Source organism: Myxocyprinus asiaticus, chromosome 47 (genome assembly GCF_019703515.2).
Source record: "Myxocyprinus asiaticus isolate MX2 ecotype Aquarium Trade chromosome 47, UBuf_Myxa_2, whole genome shotgun sequence".
Taxonomy (NCBI): domain Eukaryota; kingdom Metazoa; phylum Chordata; class Actinopteri; order Cypriniformes; family Catostomidae; genus Myxocyprinus; species Myxocyprinus asiaticus.
This window is the reverse complement of record NC_059390.1, coordinates 22364108-22386618: the sequence shown is the minus strand read 5'-3', so window position 1 is coordinate 22386618 and position 22511 is coordinate 22364108. Positions and strand designations below refer to the sequence as shown.

General features: G+C 40.6%; 1 pseudogene; it reads right to left on the bottom strand.

Annotated features, from left to right (window-relative positions):
* Positions 1 to 7150: 7150 nt before the first annotated feature.
* Positions 7151 to 8724, bottom strand: LOC127436619 (uncharacterized; annotated as a pseudogene).
* Between the last annotated feature and the right edge of the window lie 13787 nt (positions 8725 to 22511).

Here is a 22511-nt window from a genome sequence, read left to right as displayed (position 1 = left end):
GGAAACGCAAAAGGAAAAGGGGAAACAGAGCCGGCGAAGAATTTCACACACCATTGCACTTGTGTATATGGCTGTGTGACAATAAAGTGATTTGATTTGATTTGATTGATTGAAGCTGAAAGCATGGATCTCTTTCCAACGAGAGATGAGGGACTGCTGCATTATCTGCCTTACAGAAACTTGGATGTCTGCGGAGATTCCAGACTCAGCCATTGAACCCGCGGGGTTCTCCGTGCACCATTCAGACAGAGCGAAAGACCTCTCAGGTAAAAGCAGAGGTGGTGGTGTATGTTTTATGATCAACAAATCCTGGTGTGATCAGAGGAACATACATTCTATCAAGTCTTTCTGCTCTGCTGATCTGAAATTTCTCATGCTTCTGTGTCGACCATTCTAGCTACCGAGGGAATTCACAGCGGTCATTATCACTGCTGTGTACATCCCCCCACAAGCCGACATAGACCAGGCACTCAAGGAACTGTACGGGATTATAAGCAAGCAGGAAACCGCGTAACCTGAAGCCACATTCATTGTGACCGGGACTTTAACAAAGACAATCTCAAATCAGTCGCACCAAAATACCACCAACACATTAGTTTTAACACACGAGGGGACCGGGTTTTGGACCCTTGCTACTCTCCCTTCCGGGATGGCTACAAATCCCTCCCCGCCCACCATTTGGCAAATCGGACCACTCTTCCATTCTGCTTCTGCCCACTTACAGGTAGAAACTGAAACAGGAAGCACCCACCCTCAGAATGATCCAGTGCTGGTCAGACCAATCAGACTCTATGCTACAAGACTGTTTTGATCAACGGACTGGGAGATATTCCGGTCCGCCTCTGTTGACAACATCGAGCTTTACGCTGATAGCGTAACGTGTTTCATCAGAAAGTGCATAGAGGACGTCGTTCCGACCAAAACAATACAGATCTACCCAAACCAGAAACCTTGGATTAATAGCGATGTTCACACGGCACTTGATGCGCGGACCTACGCTTTTAATTCCAGGAACGCAGAGGAGCATAAACAAGTCAGTTATGTCTTGTCAGAACAGCAAAACACCAGTACAGGGACAAGATTGAAGGACAGTTCAACACCACCAACTCTAGAAGCATGTGGCAGGGAATTAACATCATCACAGACTTTAAAGGGAATAAAAACTCTGCCATGAACACCGCTGCCTCTCTCCCAGATGAGCTAAATAATTTTTATGCTTGTTTCGAGGGAAATAACACCACCCTCGCGGAGAGAGCTCTCACAGCCGAAGCTACAGAGGTTAGTTCACTCTCCGTCTCTGTAGCGGATGTAACCCGATCCTTCTGATGGGTGAATATCTGCAAAGCTGCGGGTCCAGACGGCATTCCGGGCCACGTCATCAGAGCATGCGCGAACCAACTGGCTGGTGTTTTTACGGACATTTTCAACCTTTCTCTCTCCTTGTCTGTGCTCCCCACATGCTTTAAAACGTCAACCATTGTGCCTGTTCCAAAGCAATCCAAAATCACTTGCTTAAATGACTGGCATCCTGTTGCTCTGACCCCCATCATCAGCAAATGCTTTGAGAGACTAATCAGAGATTACATCTGCTCTGTGCTGCCTCCATCACTGGACCCATTGCAGTTTGCTTACCGCAACAACCGCTCCACTGATGATGCCATTGCATCCACAATACACTCTGCTCTCTCCCATCTGGAAAAAAGGACACTTATGTGAGAATTTTGTTTGTAGACTACAGCTCAGCATTCAACACCATAGTGCCCTCCAAGCTTTATGTGAAACTCCGGGCTCTGGGCTTAAACAGCTCGCTGTGCAGCTGGATCCTGGACTTTCTGTCAAGCAGACGCCAGGTGGTTAGAATGGGCAGCAACATCTCCTCATCACTGACCCTCAACACTGGAGCCCCGCAGGGCTGTGTTCTCAGCCCACTCCTGTATTCTCTGAACACACATGACTATGTGGCAACACACAGCTCCAGTGCCATCATTAAGTTTGCTGATGATATGACGGTGGTAGGTCTGATCACTGACAATGATGAAACAGCCTACAGAGAGGAGGTGCACACTCTGACACACTGGCGTCTGGAGCACAACCTCTCCCTCAACATCAGTAAGACAAAGGAGCTTGTGGTGGACTTCAGAAGAAGAGAAAGAGAACACAGCCCCATCACCATCAATGGAGCCCCGGTGGAGAGAGTCAGCAGCTTCAAGTTCCTGGGTGTCCACATCACTGAGGAACTCATATGGTCCGTCCACACTGAGGCCATTGTGAAGAAGGCTCATCAGCGCCTCTTCTTCCTGAGACGGCTGAGGAAGTTTGGAATGAACCACTGCATCCTCACACGGTTCTATCCCAGCACTGTAGAGAGCATCCTGACTGGCTGCATCACTGCCTGGTACAGCAATAGCACCGCCCACAACCGCAAAGCCATGCAAAGGGTGGTGCGAACTGCCAGACACATCATTGGAGGTGAGCTTCCCTCCCTCCAGGACATATATACCAGGCGGTGTGTGAAAAAAGCTTGGAGGATCATCAGAGACTCCAGCCACCCGAGCCATGGGCTGTTCTCACTGCTACCATCAGGCAGGTGATATCGCAGCAAAAGGACCCGCACCAGCCGACTTCATGACAGCTTCTTCCCCCAACCAATCAAAAACCAAGCAAACTTTTGAACTCTTGATCTCTCACGATCAAATACATCAGCACTGCATTTTATTACTCTTATTATCTCACACCGGACTTTCATAAATTATATTCTCTCTTAACAACGCACTGGCAACTTACTATCAACCGACAGCCTGAATGTCAATACAGTACAATACAACCTACTGTATATTTTATATATAATATATATACTATTTTTATTGTATAATGTGTATTCTATATTGTGTGTATTGTATACTGTACATTGTATGTTATTATTTGTATATTGTGTTGTGTGTAATTATGTGTATATTAGTGTAGGGCTTTACTGGTTGTTTAGATCAGTGTTACTATCAGAAATAATTAATAATTGTTTCTTTAGTTAGTAATTAATATTTAAATTAATTAATTGAATCGAACTCATTAAAACCTCATATGGGGCTCCAGTAAATGTAGTGCACTACGTTTAGAAGCGGGTTTGGTTATCAGCAATAATTAATCATTATCAAAGATAATGATTAATTATTAAAATCCATAGAACATTGATGAAAATCAATGTTAGCTTTTCTAATCCTTTAAATCAACAATTATCAAAGATAATCGTTAATTGTTAACATCGATGAAACATTAATTAAAATTAACACTAGCTTATTGATCATTCAAATTTAACAATCATCAAAGATAATTATCAATTATCAAAAATCAATAGAATATTAATAAGGATTAACATTGATGGGGCACCACCCTGGAATCAGGGACTAATAACTAGATAGTATAACAGTCTCAATATTAGATTGTTTTCTTAGGAAAATCGACATCCGAAGAATATTGATTTTCAGGAAAAAAACAATGAATGAAGGCTTGAATCTGAGCATTGACATCCTGTCAGCATGACACAGGTGTATGCAAAACCAACCAAAACACTTCTCTTTGTAATATAACAAAGTTTATTTATGCAGTAATATCAATTAATAATTAAAACAATGCAGTCAATAAACTTCCGACTTACAACTACAAACTAAACAGTGATATGATTAGATATGGAAATCAAAATAATCCTATAACACATGAGGGTGTGTGTGTGTGTGTGTTTGTGTGTGTGTGTGTGTGTGTGTGTGTAAGGAGGGATGCGCACAAAATGGCGGACGTGACTCTCGTGGAGAGTATGTCACGCGAGACTTCTGGCCAGAGAATATGGCCGCGAATGTGGGCGGAGAGAAACCAGTCAATGGCGTCTACCAGTTACCACGTGTATCCGCTTGTACGATAGCTTAGGGACAAAGCTAAGCTTTATCACAAAGCTATCTACTAGCCAAAAATGTGTCCGAGAATGTTTGTGAGGGATCGCGCGCGCATGTGTGTGGTTAGTACCAGAGATAGAGAGAATAAAGTGACGGCCCGTTAACCATCCCGCATTCTTTGATTCTTTAATGGATAAACTCAGTATGCCGGACTCAACCGCAATGTCGGAATTGCACAACAGTCCAATGTGGTTGGACCACAATACAGCAAATTAAATTTGTGATAATTAATACCTTGAGTATTAATAATGAGCGGACATGGCGGTCCGTAAACTGTACAAGCAATACCTTGGTACACAAGAATAACACACTATAATATTCTATCTCTGCCCAGACATAAACCTCTTACTTGAATCGCATGAGGATGCAGAATGTGCGTTCATCCGTCATTTGACTCCGACTCGTTTCCTCGAGGCTCAGGTGATGTCGGGAGGCCGTGAAGATGCGGATTGCTCGGCGGTCTCCTTCGGATCCGTTAGAGTGTTCGGTGGAACACAGAGTAATCTCAACTCGTCCAGCGAGATGGAGATTGTATGGCCACAGTTTCAAGTCGGACGTTACTTCCTTGTGCCACAAGGCTGCACCTGAGAGCAGTGATGAGCTGCGTCTACACACGGCGAGCAAAGTTGCTGGAAGCAAATCCCGGAAGCATTTCAGAGGTATTTCTACTCCTGATGATGTCATGGTTGAGGGACGTTCTGTTGTGTGCCTCATCCAATAGGAGTTGAGAATTCGATCCTTTAGTGAGCAAGGCTTCATGGTATTTGTAGTCTGTTTTGGACTCCCTTTGTTTGATTTTGGCATGATTTTTATCAGTAACATTTATGACCTTGTATGTGGGGGCCTGAGTTAGGTTTTACGACTGTGTTAGGCCTGCCTTTGTCTTCTATCTGAATACATGAGGCCCAACATTAGATTTGAAATTGTGTTGTGTAAATCTGATGTTTATTGTAAATTGGTATATATCTCATCACTGTCACAACTACTATGTTGCTCAGAACTGCACCCAAGAATTTCAAACACTATTGCACTTGTGTATATGGTTGTGTGACAATAAAAGTGATTTGATTTGAAGTACAAATACAGGATTTCTGCTGCCCTCCCTGACCACTGTTGTAATATTACAACGTGTCATTAAAAAATTACTAAAACGTAAAAACTTTTAAAAACCTTAAAAAAAAATAAATAAATAAAAAAAAACATCTGAAAGGTAAAAAAAAATTTTTTTTTGCTAATTAATTTGGCCTTCACAGGGTTAATAATGTACATGTTTGGGAATGCGGCAAGAGACAACTTTTGGAACAAATTATCTGAGGTGAGATTTGACACATTCAGCTCTTGTTTTGCTCTCAATTTCATCTGTGTGTAAGACCTCTATACACAGACTGGCATCAGTGAGAAATTGTGTGTACAACCTACTTCTATTCCCTCGGTGCACCTCAGAGCGCTAACACATTCATACTCTGCAAATAGGTCAGAGGTCATTACATAACTCCGCATAAATGCCATGAATTCATGAAATTGACATCAACTCACATACACACTGAAAGGTTTTATGAAAATTTTGCATCAGAAAAGAGTTTGATTTGAAGCTGATTGTGTTTGTTTGTTGTGCGTTTGCACTCAAGGTTTTGACTTCGTACTTTGAGATGATTCTTCTGTCTTAAAAGATTTAGTGTATCTTAAGATTTAGGAAAAAGAAGTGTTTTTGATGAGATTACTTTCAAGAGCGGCTCAGACTGATTAAAATTTGTGATGAAGGTGCAGGACATTTAGCAGCTCTCAGCATCATATTAAATGTTTTGTCATTTATATAAATCACCCTAAAGCCTGCTGATGTGCTTCATTGTCTCCTTCAGAAGGGAAAGGATTTAAAGTTGAGTTTATCTGAAGCGGTCTGATTAGGTGCCCTGTATCCTCTGTGTGTTAAGGATGGACGGATTGATCCTAAAGTATTGATACTTTCGATACTGATGTTATATCAAAAATACCAATCCTCACAAAAAATTTTGATTCTAAAATTTAAACTAGGGATATTATTATTTGGCTACCATAAACATGAACAATAATCATAAGCTTCAAAGTGAAATAAAAATGATTAGGCTATATTAGCAAATACATGTGCAGGGTGGGAACTATTTCTTCTTCTGTTCATCTTAACATTCTTAACATCCATGCTGAAAGACACAAGCAGACAAGTGCTTGCGCCATCACAAGACTTGTTCAAATCAGAAGAAACAGCTTCTGGAGTAAATTCATGCTAGAATAACAACATATAAAAAGGTGATATTTCTTATAATGAGTTTGTGTGTAATTGTTGTTAATAAGTAATTTAAAAAAAATAGTTAAACATGGTTTTACCAAAGTAATATTGTAGTAACCATGTTTGTTATGTTTTTTTGTTGTTTTTTTTTTTGGCCTGAAACCATGGTTTTACTACAGTAATATTTTAGTAGTAACCATGGTTAATTGTGTGGTAACTATGGTTAAACTAAATACCATGGTTAAACTATAGTTACTGTAGTAAAACCATAGTTAATTTTTGTAAGGGTAAACAAAACAGAAGTCTAATATTTTTTTGTTTAGGTTCACAAATGTAAAAAAAAAAAAAAAAAAAAAAAAAATATATATATATATATATATATATATTATATTATTATTATTATTATTATTATTATATAATTATAAATTATAAACATTAACAGTGTGTGACAGCCCATCATCTAATGAATACTGATATGTACTGTGTCCATTAGCTATTCATGAAATCCAATTTGCTGCAATAATCTGCCAGTGCCTAACGTCCACAAAGCCCTTTGTCAAGCTCACGACTCATTACTGGACTGGCCTTCACTTCCTATAATTATTTCTGCCAGGTCAAATATATAGCAGCTTCGTGAAAGCCGTCCTACAGAAAAAGACTCAAAATGTTGAAACATTAACTGCATAATCAGCCCCTTCATCTGTATTCACATGCTAAACAAACCGGGAGTCATTGCTTACTTCTTGAGATCCTTCGAGATTAGATTAATGCCCTAATGCCCTCAGGACCTGGTCATAATGCCCTCAGGACCCTCTCCCAGGGCGTTTGGGCAACTCAATATGTGCTCCAGGGATTCAGGGATGTGGGGTGGGGTGGGGGTTGCTTACTTCTTAAGATCCTTCCAGATTCATGCCCTAATGCCCTCAGGACCTGGTCGCCCCTCTCACTCTCCCAGGGCCTTTGGGCAGCAGCTCAATATGTGCTCCAGGGATGGTTATTTTGGCACAGTGGGCATGCAGGTGTTTCTGCCAAGCCCCAGCAGAAGATGTTTGATGGGCTGGGCAGGACATCGTGGACTGATTGGATCAGGAATTAATCTGAGATGGCTCAGCCCTCCAGAGCTTTGACCAAGACATCTTCCGGTCCAGTGTTTTCTCCCATCTGGTCCATGCGCCATCCACACATCCTACCCAAGCGAACTTCCTCCACCCCTGCTTGCACCTCCTCCTGCACCTTTCCCCGGGCATTAATGTAGCAAGGTCTGGTAAAGCAACCCAGCCCGGCTCATCCCACTGCTACAGATCCCACCAGGTCTGAGTGCCTTAACCATGCTTCAGTCTGGTTGACTGCCTGCTGTGCCCTCCGCTTCCTCCTGGTCCTCACCTCAATGCTTGCCCTGGACCCCTTGGTGTTGCTAGAGTTCCTGTAGAGCAACACCTCTCTTGCACGGGAGACCATGAACTCCTCTGTCAGACTGCTGAAGGGGAGCTGGAGTTTGTTCTTCCTCCCATACAGGGCAATGCTGGATAGGCTTTTATGTAGGCCTAGCCACCTGCATGGGAAGCTGCTTATTCTTCTCTCTAAGCCTTCAACGGTGGTAAGTGGGACCTAGTAGGGGCCAGAGGAGTCATGCTAAAATGCCATGCTGGGATATCCAGGCTTTGAATTTACCAGGCAGTCCTGATTTGTGTCATGCTTTCAGCCAAGCTTCCAACTCTTGTCTGGTCGTCTGGAGTTATGCAGTGTCCTTCAGGGTGCTGTCAAACACCTTTACCGGTTTTTCTGAGACCGACGGGATCTGTATAACTCCTAGGGAGTATCTAAACCCGTCCGTTACCTTACCCTTCTTCACCACCAAAGACCTGGATTTATCCAGATTAAAGTTAATCCAAGCCCAGGTGATGAGCACTTCAAGGCCTTGGAGGATGGAGGATCCATTTGCATCCAGGGACTGATGTAGTTGTCATGGTCAGATCATCCATGAACGCCCTGATGGGGGGCTGCCTCATGCCAGACTTAGCTAGGAGGCCTCTACATTGTACTTCTGCTGACGTGACCAGCATTTTCATTGCCAAAGAGAATAGTATCACAGAAATGATACATCCGGTGATGATTCCTTTCTCCAAACGATGCCATGCAGATGTTGATGTCCTAGAAGTGATTCTCTGACTGAAAAAGTTGTAATAGTCCAGAATGAGGTCCCTGATATTGCCTGGAAAATGATGCCGAACCAGTGAAGTCTCCACCAGCTTGTGTGGGGTGGACCCATAGGTGTTGTTGAGGTCCAACCAGAGGATTGCCAGGTTTCCTTTTCTTTCCTATGCCTTGTGGATCAGCTGGGTAACAGCTCCCAAGTGCTCGATGCATTCCGGCACCTTTGGGACTCCACCATTCTCCCAGAGGTGTCTGTAAGAATTCCAAAGACTTCCTAAGGAAGAACTCCATCAAGCATCGAGTGACAACACTGAAAAATATTTTTCCCTCCATGCTGAGGAGTATAGTGCATTGTGTGGCCATATTTAGGACCATATCAGTGGTTGTGGTGGCTAACCTTGGTACCCCCTCAAAAAAACAAAATAGATGCATGACTCCTCTGAATAATAGTCTTAATTGATCATTATAAAAAGATGCACATGGAGTGCAGCACAAGCACGGTGAACTGAAAAAAACAAAATCACCTTACACTTCACAGCAGATGAACTGGAGGTTGGACTGAAAATAATAAATCTTATGATGTGATTATAATAAGTTTAAAATGATTGAATTGATATACAATAGGCGATTGCCAGTATGGGTGCCGCAATTTTGTTTACATTGCGAAACAGCATGGGATTCAGAGTTTGTCAAGCATAATGGTTCTACCTAGCCCTTCTACTGCGCCGGGCACGTGAGAATGAGTGATGGATGGAATAGAGACTCAAGTGACTAATTTATACGTTTTTGTTTGACAAAAAACATATACCGCATAGATACATCAAATCAGCCATCTGGGATGGAAATGGCTTTCTTGAGCAGTATAGAGCACAGCAAAATTCTTGAACAAACTGACATTTGACAGCCTAAGTGCAGCTTGCATCAATGCACTGGAAAGGCAGCTAAGAAAACGAATGAAGGGAGAACGTCTCGGTTACGTATGTGACGCTGCATATAAAAGCTATGGGACACCGTCTGAGTGTCATATGGTCTGAAGCCCTTATACAATCATGCCAATTTATTAGGCCCCTTGGGAGCTATGTCATGGGCTCCATAAAGGCACTCGCTTTCACAGCATTGAGTCAGATTTTCTGCAAGAAGCACAAGCCTATGCAGTTACTAGAGAGTATGGCCAGCTACACAGCATCTCGATCCCACCTAGGGAACCAAGGTTACGTATGTAACCGAGACATTCCATCTCGTAGGAACTCTATGCTGTGTATGAACGCTATAGGAAAGATATATATTCACATCATGCGAACAGTAGCTGGCAACTATCTAAGCCTGTGTGGCAAGCATACAGTGTTGGGGAGTAACAGAATACATGTAACGGGATTATGTATTTAAAATACAAAATGTAAGTAGCAGTATTCCACTACAGTTACAATTTAAATCATTGGTAATTAGAATAGAGTTACATTCAAAAAGTATTTTGATTACTGAAGAGATTACTTTGCATTTTATTGTCATGTTTCATTTAATATTTAGTCCTTTCAGATGGAAAGGAGTCTCCGTGTTGTCATGCACAACGTGCCACGTGATAAAATGCGTTGATTGATGGTCTCAGAAGCGGAGGCAACTGAGACTTGTCCTCCCCACCCGGATTGAGGTGAGCAACCGTGCCACCACAAGGACCTACTAAGTAGTGGGAATTGGGCATTCCAAATTGGGAGAAAAGGGGATTAAAAAAAGATCAATTAGATTTATCTTGTTTTAGAAACAACACTGCGTAAGATATTTGGGAATTTCAGAGAATGTATTTTTAACGTGTATTTTGTCTTACTGTACTGGCAGAGTTTTTATAGTCAAAACAAGTGAAAAAATCTACCAGTGCTGAAAAAGTAATCCAAAGTATTTAGAATACGTTACTGACCTTGAGTAATCTAATGGAATATGTTACAAATGACATTTTACAGCATGTATTCTGTAATCTGTAGTGGAATACATTTAAAAAGTAATCCTCCCAACCCTGCAAGCATACAGCGGCGCACAAGCGAGCTAAAGCATCTGAATAAAAATAAATTATGGATTTATTCCTGTTCCATCAGAGAGAACCTGGGAAGCATGAGTCAAACCATTGTCTAGATTATAAAATCTAACAAATGTATGTGGAGAGGACCATCTTGCAGCAATACAAATGTCCTCCAAGGATGCACCTCTAGCCAAAGTCCATGAGGATGCCATGCCCCTCGTAGAATGGGCTAGAATACCTGAAAGCGAAGGTAAACTGTGTGCTTAATAAGCACTCGAAATTGCATCAATAAACCAATGAGATAGTCTTTTCTTGGACACCGAAACACCTCTGTTGTGGCCACCAAAGCACACAAACAACTGCTCTGACTTATGCCATTGGTTAGTACGGTCAACATTAACTTGCAGCGCCCAAACTGGGCAAAGCATATGTAAACATTTATGCTCCTCCGACTCAAATGGGGGAGGAGAGAAGGACTGTAAATTAATGGTCTGCGAGCAAAATGACATAGAAATAAACTTGGGCAAATAGACCAAACAAGGTATTAACACAACCTTCGAACACCCTGGTGCAAAATCCATACACAAGGGATTGATCGACAGGGCAAGCAAATCACAGACTCTCTTAAACTATGCCAATGCCACTAACAGGGCCATTTTAAGAGTTAAAAACATAACAATAACTGTTGTCAAGGGCTTAAACAGGGCACCCGAGAGTGCTCCCAATATAACAGATAAATTCCATAAAGGGATGTGGATGGGACGAAAAGCTCTAACCTGCATACCCCGCTCATAAAACAAGAGACAAGAGAATGTCTAACAACAGAGACTTCATTGATAAATGCATGTTCAGCTGCTATAGAGGCAACATAGATTTTAAGCTTTGTTGGGGTAATCCCGGTCCTGAAACGCCGCTGCAAAAAATTCCAGCACTGTGCCGACAGGGTAGTGAACTGGATTTTCACTTCACACTGTACACCAAGAAGCGAAAAAAATAAAAATAAATAAATAAATAAAAACGCCACTTAAATGTATAGAGCCTTCTTGTTTATTGAGCTCTAGCATTTAGAATGGTATCAACCACATCGGGGGATAAACCATCATTCAAAAGAGCACACCATTGAGGGGCCACACCTACAACTTCTATAAATGCGCTTCAATGCCCAGTAGTGCCAGGGGCGAGAGAGAAAACCAGAGGGGACAGTGCGACGTCTCGCTCGAAGCGAACAGGTCCTCTTCCACTCACTTGCCGAACCTCCTCAGATTTGTTTCACAATCTGCGGATCAGATGTCCATTCTCCAGGTATTAGACCCAGTCTGGACAGGAGATCCGCCCCTAAATTCAATTAGACCGGAACATGTACGGCTTGTAGACAGTACCATATTCTGTGCCCACAAAAGTATGCGATGTACCAGTCTCAGCATGGCACAAGCAGCACCGTGAACATCTCCAGGCAGTGTAGGTGTCAGCCCAGCTGCTGGCATATACAGTGCCCCAACCCACGGAGGAGATGTCTGTTGTTACCACTTAGCGGTGACACACCTGTCCCAACAGAATGCCCGATATCACAAAGCGGGACCGTTTCCATGGCAACAGAGCCTGGTAGCACCCACACGTCACTCTGAAGGGACGAAGCGCATGCCCCAATGGTTGAAGTCCCTTTGTGAAGTTCATTCAGCACTGAAAAAAGTCTTGCACACAGCAAGCCCAGGGGAATTACAGTGGATGCCACCATCATGAGTCCCAAAAGTCTGTGAAATGTTCTTGCAGGGAGAACACATCCCAGTCTGAACATCGCTAGATACTGGCAAAATGACAGAACATGAGCTGGAGACAAGCGCCTGTATCACCTGCGAGTCTAGCTCCATACCTAGAAACATAGTCTGTTGCCTTGGCAACAGGACGCTCTTGTCTAGGATCACTTGCAGCCCGAAATTTTTTGCTCAAATGTTCAGAGAACAACATCTCTGTGTTTAGCAGCCAGACTCTCTGAGTGAGCTAACACCAACCAATCATCGAGATAATTCAAAATGCAGACGCCTTGAAGCCTCAAAGGTATCAGAGCTGCATCCATGCATTTCATGAAAGTGCGTGGTGCTAGAGTAAGTTTTAGATGCGTTTGACACCTGCGTTATGCTCTTGTGGTGCTGCATATAACTTTTACATTGCAGGGACGAATTTGGAAGGAACTGCCCCCTAGAGTGTGCAATCTGAATATGGAAATAAGCGTCTTTCAAAATTATTGTCATAAACCAAAACCCCGTCTGTACTTGTAACATTATTTGTTTTTCCTCATCAACATTCTGAACTGACATTTCATTAGAGTGAAATTCAAATGTCTCAAATCCAGAATGAGATGCAAGCCGCCATGTTATAACCATGCTCTATCTTTCGAATTACCCATTTTTAAACATTTTGAAACTGCCACCAAGCTGCCAGATGGGCAGACAGAGGAATTAATGCATGGCTCTCTCCTGTAGCGCAATGTGTAACCACTAGATGGTGCTCTTGGCTTACTTTTGTCTACTGTTCTACAATCAGCGGCACAGCAGAAGGAGACCCCTGTGCCTTTGCTACTACGGCAGATTGAATGAAAGTAAATTATGTTTTGCCTGTATTATATCCAGGCATGTATAAAAAAACATCCTGAAGTGTCAACAGCTGGGATGCTCATGGAATAAAACATCTTCCCTGGCATGCTGAAAGGGGAAGAATGTAGGGAGAATTGCCTTTAATATATCTAGGAATGTATAAATATCACCCTGAAGTGTGTATACAGCAGGGATGCTCATGGAATAAAACATTTTCCCTGGCATGTTGAACAGGGAAGAATGTAGGGAGAATTGCCTTTATTATGTCTAGGAATATATAAAATGTCTCCCCAAAGTGTGTATACAGCAGGGAATGAACTGCCCCCCAGAGTTTGAGAATTAATCTATGTGGACATAACCATCCTCTATCCGAACGGAAGGATGCAAAATTAGTCCACTTTGCCCCCAAAGCGAATCTGAGAAAGTGGCTGTGCTTCGGCACAATCTGAATATGGAAATAAGCATCTTTCAAATCTATTGTCACAAACCAAACCCCCAGCTGTACTGTGTTTTGTGTACACTTGTGCTTGTTGAACATCAAATTCTGTTATGCATGTCTCGAGACCCTAGGTCATGGAGACAGAGGCTGAATTCGGGATGCAATCTCTCAATGTCCGCACCCCAGCCCAAGCTATATTCTGGTTGTCGGGCTTTCAAGATGTGTACTATGGCAAACTCATCCCGATACTGACCGAAGGTCAAACGTGAGAAACGGATACATTTATACAGTCCAATTTCATTCACTGAATGAGGGGGCTCACCCTTCATTACACAGCAATCCCGTAAGGCTTGTGTGTAGACCTATGTTTATTGTACATTGAGTAATATTATGCGTGCCCCGAGACCCTTGGTCATGGAGGCAGAGGCAAAACTCAAGCTGAAAATATGCAATGCTCGTTTGCCAGTGCAAATTACAGGGGAAACTGAGCTAAATTGGTATATTGAAAAACGGGTTAGACACTAAACCGGTACAAGCATATACAATGGGGGAACAACCTGTAGTACTTGAGACCAAGGTTATAATAGTTTTACATTTTTAATTTAGTTTGTATTTCTATTTCGTTTTAAATCTTTCGCTCCAATTCAGTTTAGTTTCCATTTTGTTTGTTTGTTCTTTGTTAGTTTTAGTTTTTCATTACATTTAGTTTTTATTTTAATTTTTATATCAAGTGATACATGGGGAATGGGGAAACAAGCATTTATGCAATATGGATCGTATAGCTGGACACCCAAATGTACAGTTTGTAATTAATACTTATAATATTAAAAATCTTCATTTTATTAAGACCAACTGAATTGCATTACTGATTATCTGACATGAGAAAGTAAGTCTTGTCACAACTCTGAAAACTGAACATCAAACAAAACTCTATACCAATTCCAAATTAAATGTAAAACACATCGCTGATTGACAGTGTAAGACAGAATGAGTGAAAAGACAGTGTGTGTGTGTGTGTGTGTGTGTGTGTGTGTGTACGTGTGCACGCATGCATGTGTGAGTGTGTGTGTGTACGTGTTCACGTGTGCGTGTGTGTGTGTGTGTGTGTGTGTGTGTGTGTGTCAGAGCGAAAGTCAGAATAAATTACTGGCTATTATATTGTTTCTGTTCTCTTTGTTTTAACATCATGCATTGGCAACACAATGAACAGTCATTCCAATAAAGGTTCAAATGTGTCATAATTGAAGTCCCAGACAAGGCTAGTGCGTTTTCTATATGGTGACCAGATTTTGAAATTCTCAAAATGGGACTATAAATATACATAGTATTAAAATATGTAGCTGAATTCAATATAACATCATTTAGTATGTCAAATGTTATTTAATTTTTTTATATATTGTTTTATATTTGTTTTTAACCACATTTTAGATATTTGAAAAATGTACAAATTCCATATAGCCTATTCTGTCCATATAATGTCATATTGCATGTGTAATAATTTCTTATCAGCTACACATTTATGTCAGAGACTGCATATATTGAAAGCCCTAATTGAGTCTCCTGACTCCTCCACTGCCGGGTTTCCGGCCCTACTGTGAAAGATCCAAGTTCATGGGCAATGGAGGAGTCAGGAGACAGCGAACAGTTGAGTATTTATTCACACACTTCAGATTCATAAAAAACAAAGAAATGGCTCTTAGTGGCCATCTCAAATAGGGCTTTCAATACATGCAGTCTCTGGCATTTGCTGCTGGTCCTTCATGCACCACTGCTCTGAGCCACTCTCTCTTATTCTCTGACACTCTGATGAGCCTTATCAGGTCTCACTCCGCCATCACTATAATGAGAGACAGGTGTTAGAGTAATTACAGCCCATGTGATGAACCTTACCACTTTCCCTCTCCAGCAGACAGACACATGACCACGCCCCCCATGCCAAAGCCATCTTCTAGTGCTATCGCCACCTAATGGCATCTTCATTTTGAGGTGATAGCAGGTTCAAAGGTTTAAAAACATATCACAACAAAAATGAAAACTAAATATTTTTTTAGGATTATTTTAATTTTATTTTAGTTTTTTCAGAGCAATGAAAATTTATTTTAGTTTAGTTTCAGTTTTTCCAATTATGTTGATTTTTATTTTTATTTTAGTTTACATTTTAGTTTTTTACATTTAGTTTACATTTTAGTTTTAGTTTACGATAATAACCTTGCTTGAGATAAAGTGCTTTTGCACACTGGATAAAGAATTTAGTTGACAATGCTCAACATTAATTCACAGCGTTATTCATGGGGGAGACAGACACAATTTCAAGCATTTGAGGTGTGAAGAACACAAACTTGACTCGACAATAGACTCAATAAATCCCATTGTGGGCTTCAGCTGGTCAGAAGACTGCGGTCCTCTAAACAGCACCGATCTGAACCCCAAGCGCTCATCCGTGAGACGCGATACATGTGGGGGGGAGGGGGGGGGGGGTGTTTGCTTTCCTCGATTTGTAGGAGGCGGTGCAGAGTCTGTTGTCTATCACCCTCGCAAATAAAAGCATCGTCCTGACCAAATCATTCCCCAGTGCGAGCCACAGGGGAAATCGAGGGAAAGTCCAAACGGAGCCAGTGAACTCAAAGGCACTCCATAACGCACTACGCTTGGTTGGACTGCAAAACCATTGTGTGTAGATTCAACAACTGTCTGAAAAGAGCGACATGCATGCCGCCATCGAAAAATTGAGAAGAGATAGCTGTGCGTGTCCAGAATGCCCACATGATCCATGAAACAGGTGAAAGAAAAAAACGAGTTAAAATACCTTGCATCTCCTGATAGAATCCTGAGAGAATAATGGTACTGATGAATCACTCAGCACGTTAGTTCGCCATTATTCAGTTGGGGAATATTCTCCTATTCCAGCCCCTTCATTCTGCGGTCAGGCTCATTGGTCCATGCAGGATCCCCTCTGCTGCGAGCAGCGCTTCGAATGGGGAGGTTCTCGCACATGTTGTTCAACAGAAAATAGCCGCTGAGCTAGGCCTCAGAGCATGTCTGACGAGACTTACGCTTTCGATCAGGGGGGGGGTGACAAATATGAGGAGGATTCTGGTGTCTGTTCACACTCCTATTTGTGAAGTTTGGAAACCCACTTTGAAATTGCTCTGACATTTATGCTGTTTATCAAAGACCCATCCTTTTTTACTTATCTCTTTTTCTGTATCCTTCAGTATTTTTCTTGCTTGTCTTATATTTTTTCAGAGAATTTTCTCCTTCCTTTTTGAACAGCGTTAGCTCATACATATATATTCTCATATATACTTGTCTCATTTGTTTGGGCTCATTATTTCTCATACATATATATTCTCATATATACTTGTCCCATTTGTTTGGGCTCATTATTTCTCATAGATATGTATTCTTATATATACTTGTCCCAGTTGTATGGGCTTATACAGACGTTCTTTGTCCCTTTTTTATTTTTTATTCAGGGCTCATTCTCTCATACTCTCCTCTCAAGTGTGACAATAAATTGTCCACAAGATACAGAACTCATTTTCTAATACATCCACAGTCACACCAACACTCTTACAGACACAGAAACTTTCACACAAACACAAGGCCTTATAAACACAGAGCTCTCAAAGAATACAATACAATTCTAAAACGCAACTATTCTACCACCTCTCTTATGTGACCTGCAGGATTTCTTGCCTACCCAGCTTCTTTAAACTTTATTTGCTTTTATTTACTGATATCCATCAAGGCCCTCTTAACAGTAAAAACAGATAATTGCATGCAATTATTTCTTCTGGAATCAGAACCCTTTATTCTTTTTGAAGTTTTTGAATGTCCTTACCACCACGGGCAGATTCTGGCAAGCAACACAAACTAATTATATAAGCAAAAAATGCTTACCTCTTTACATGGCCACTGTTTGAGTTGCTCGTCCAGCTTGCCCGTCATGGTGTTCCACTCTGCTCATTTCCAGTGTCCCATCTGGGGTGCCAATTTGTTGTGGCTTCTGCCACCTCAGTGCAAAACCACCCGAAGTCTTGAGGTTTTGATGCCAGAAGATAGACTTTATTATCAGAGATAAACAAAGCTGAGTCAGTCTGCACTGTCAGTGTTTAAACATGCCTATATACACATAATCCACCAGGGCATGACCAATGCACTCCAAACATTTTGTTCTGTGTCTTCAGTCTGTTATTTTTAACAAAGGAACAGGAAACTATTTGAAGGAGGCCTCGCCATCTGGAAACTCTTTAAGGGCTTATCCAATATTTTCTCTAGTATCAAAACACGAGACTCAAGTTTACTATATATGAGTACCATATGTGAGCACACATTCCCTTTTAAGAGGGCCTCATTTTCACAGGCCTCTACACACAAACCTACACAGTAAAATTCATGCTTGACCATCAGAAATAATTGTAGAATAAAATGCCTATATTTACATTGATTATACTTGATTAATTTATATTTAACTTGATAAAAAATATTCCACATTATGTTGTCTTTTTATTGTCTCATATTTTAAAACACTATTCATTAGGTTTAGGGTAAAAGTTTTGTTAAGGGATGTACGTTTTACTCCAAATACATCTTCAAAAGCTCATCTGAATACAACCTAATTTCACTGGGTTTTGGCACCCCAGCTGGACATTTCACATTCAAACTGCAGCCAAATGTGTAATACACCACATAAATTACATTTTGCAAAAATGTAGCAATACCCACATACATTTCATGAGACCAGGCTGAAAACCTCTGTATTGTGAGTTAGTAAGAGCTCATGAATCTACTGAGAGCATTCATAAGTGTTGACAACAGAGAATACATTTTTATACTCAGCTGGAATGAGCCTCTACAATTTCAACACACTTTTTTATTTCACCAGCACAACCAGTCTGGTGCTCATATCAACTGTAAACCATTCATTAACACCTTTACTATAGTTTCTTACCTGACTTCCATCTTTTTCACAGCATAGATTGTGCTGAGGGGATGTTATAGAGAATATAAACAACGTAATAACAATTCAAGCCACAAATTGATTTTCTCATTTCATGCACAGTGCATGACTGTTATGGAGACATGAAGTAAATCTAGTTAATTATATTAAAGTCCCCTGCTGGATTTGAGCCAATTTGAAGTGTGTTGTATCATGTGCAGGTATGTGTAGATCAACACAAGCAACATGGTGTTGATGTGTAACTGTGTCGAACCCTTCTGACTGGTGTCTTTTTTTCATTCCCGTGGCATATATCAAAGTACCATCATAATGCCATCTGATTCCACCACTTTTTTCTTTCTTTCTTTCTTTGTTTCTTACTTTATTATTATTGTTATTATTATTATTATTATTATTAATATTTATGGTAATATTCTTTTTTGTATCCTGGTTTGTATTCAGTCAACAGTAAGTTCTGTTCCAAAACCTAGTGAGTGTCCTCCGGAGGCATAATTTTAAATATCATAGGTGTGCTCCCAATGCGAAGGCTGTTCCAAGAGGTAGGTATCTTAATTATGCTGCCTCCTTAGCTAGTTTTGCCCAAATTTTAAGGTAACATCGGAAGTAAGTGCGCTGTGAGTGAGGAGCACTAGTTGAAAGATGCACGGAGCTGCCACCTATGTAGAGCATTCCAAATCGCTCTCTTATGAGGCATCATATCAGGTAGGATGCTGCCTTAGGAGACAGCTGCCTATTTAGGCAGGAGACAGCAAGGCAGCTCACTAAGTTTTGAAACAGACCCTACGTAAGCCATTCTTAGGTTGATTTCACTTAAAAGTGTAAAACTGTCACACTATTAAAATAGTCATCTGTTTGTAGAAACATTGTGTGTATTTGGGGCGTGAACATCTGTTTGTACAACCAATGCAAGACGGGGGGAGGTTTCTGGAATCTATTTTAAAACTGTAATTATTTTTGCAATTTCTGTTTGGGAATGCTAGTGGTGCAGAAATTATGCACGTCAGCTTTATAACCCTTGTTTTTCCACAATTATAGTGAGTTTTGTGGGACACATCAGGATGCATTAGCATTTACACTACAAATGTGAAGTTGCCATATGTGTCCTTAACCATCTCTGAAAGTAGCTTTAGTTTACAAGATGTTGTGGACTTTTTTACACCTGAATTTAGCGGTGGTAAATGTGACTGGATCACCCCAGGCAGATGTTGATACACGTGTCTATTTAATGAATGGTCTCAAGGGTTCCCTGCTTTGCCGAAAATCCAGCATCAACTTCCATCAACACTCTTGTTCTTTCCTGTATGTGCTGTGCTGTTAAAAGTGTTTTGACTATCTTCATGCGTATCACACATTAAGCTGAATGGCCCCTAGTGGCTCATTGTAGGCTGCTAAAGCCAACAGTCCCTGATGAGAGCTGGAGATATTATCACAGACACACTGAGAGGAGAGAGAGAGAGAGAGAGAGAGAGAGAGAGAGAGAGAGAGAGAGAGAGAGAGAGAGAGAGAGCAAGGGTGGATGGTGGTTTATCGCAGTGAATTTTAAATCTATCACATTTCACAGACCACAGCTGGAACTTTTTTACAGCAGTTAAACAATGTTCAGAGCTCAGGCATTTCTAAAAGATTTGTTCCAATTTATAAATTGCATAAACTTTTACTCTTTAGAAAAATATACTTTTTCTTTATAAATTTGATGCAGATGAAACTGAAACTAAACACAGACAATTAGCATTGCTGATGCACATTGACATTTCTTAACTACGACAAGCTCAGAGGGGAAAACTACATAGTTTGCTCAGACAGACACACACACGCACTGGGCAAAGTCATTTGGAATCAAATACTAAATCACATCTTTTGAATTTGCTGCCCACCATTAGCATAATCACTGAAGTGAACTCTGTTTTATTTGCATTTAGTGCTGCAATTGAAGATCAGATTTATATGCGTTTGGCAGAGACACATTATAACTAATACTGGCATGATATTCATGTTGTCTAGCCAGAGGGAAACTGGCCCCCACTGTGAGCCTGGTTTCTCCCAAGGCTATTTTTCTCCATTAACCAACATCTTATGGAGTTTTGTGTTCCTTGCCACAGTTGCCTTCAGCTTGCTCACAGGGGTTCTAAATACAATTATTATTTAATTATTTAATTTCTATATACATTTTACAATCATATTTAATCAAACTACACAATGATCACTGTAAGACATTACAGATATTTCAGTTTCATTTTTTTATTTACATTTTTTGTTAATGCATGATTTTCTGTAAAGCTGCTTTGAAACGATGTGTGTTGTGAAAAGCGCTATACAAATAATGACTTGACATTTTCGTGGACAAGTGTATACTGTATAAACCCATATAATTAACTTTTTCTCAAAGGGAGATATTAAAATAATAATAATAATAATAATAACAATAGCAGTTTATGGTGAGCACCTCTTAAAATTTCAAAGGGAAGCAAAAGTATAATTCATAAGTACATTTTTTTCATGCAACGCATGCCTTGTTCTGATGTCAAACGATAAAGTTTGGTGAGAAGCAAACAGAAATATATTGTATTGTTGGATTCTAAGTGTTCAGGCAGTGTCAAAGTTCAACAATACAATGGACAAAGCAATAAACACTCTGCTGAAAACCTTGGGTTCTACGCACTTAAGCTATAAACAACGAGAGATCCTTGAAACTGGTGCTCGCAGGTCTGAGCTAACTTTTGCCAATACATGTCTGTATAACCTATAACTGTTACCACACAAAAGGAAGATTAGAAAGGTAGCCTTGAATGGAGATTGACCTCCTCCCAGAAGTGAAACCCCCTTTGGTTTTGTTCATTTAAGCAAGTTACAACAAAAAAATGGCTGGTGAGGAGACTGGTGGATCACCCATTAAAACTCATGATTTAGAACAAAAGGGATGATTCACATGCGGATTCCAAAAAGTCTTTGTTTTCTGGCTATAGTCTTGGCTCTGCCGTGAACATTCTCCTGTAACAAAATGCTCTTCTGCACCCAAGCATTTTCCTGCAATTCGCATATGACACCCACTAGGTGTACTCATCATTTAATTCTCCATCCTTGATTGGGATCCAAGGATGTCACTCTGTCTTTGACCAGACCTCCAGCGAACAACTAACCACAGACATTTTTCTATGAGGCCTATGTTCTTTGTTTATCAAGCCAGTCGTGATATTCCATATATTTTTAAACAAGGTGAGATACTTTGAGCTCTAGGTACCCATAAAGTTCTTTCATACTACCTGAGACAATCAAGATAACTGTGTACACTTAAAAAGAAGCTTCACCTTGTTCAAAGTCTTTTTAATGTCTCATTTTAATTAGGCCTAAGTGACACTTAGCTGGAAAATATCTGAATATCAAAATATCTGAAGTTTTTCAGACATTTTATTTAACAGCAGTGCATTATTGAGCAGGAAGTTTTGTATTCAGCAGATATTTCATGTTGCCACCATAATGCAGTTTATTGCATAATGCAGTAGCCATTTTATGTCTCATTAGAATCCCTGCTTATTTTGTAAGTTATACCTAGTATGATGCCTAAAAGTGTTTGCAAATTTGCAAAAAAAAAGTGGGCTCTCCACAATATAATCTGTATCTGATTGAGAGATAACCTTCCATTGTTTAGTCAAGCCACAGATTGTCTTGGACCATAGTGAGCTTTAAAAATAATTTTGTGGAGGTACAATGTTGAAATGCTGTCACCCAGTTTACACCTCATTATAATATGCATTTCAGTGCATCTATTTTACCACTTGTGTTCAGATTTTAGGGGTAGGTGTCTGAATTCATGACGACATACATCAATTACTTTGTCAGTGTTTCACATAATTATAATAAAGCACAAAAAATTAGAAAAAGAAGAAAGCACAGAAAATGCATTTGTCATGAATCCCGCCTTTGTTGTTCCTCCCGCTCGACACCAGAGGTCTCCATCGCTGGGGTTTGACTTTAACTCTCTGGACTCCATTTCCCACAATCCCCATACCTGTCACTGATTACCTGCTCAGCTGTTTCTCATTTACTCACTTATTTAAGTCTCACTCTCTATCATTGCAAAGTCTTGTTTTGCCCAGGCTGACATTTCTGAGCATTTTCTGTTTGTTGAATTACCTGTGTATTATCCTG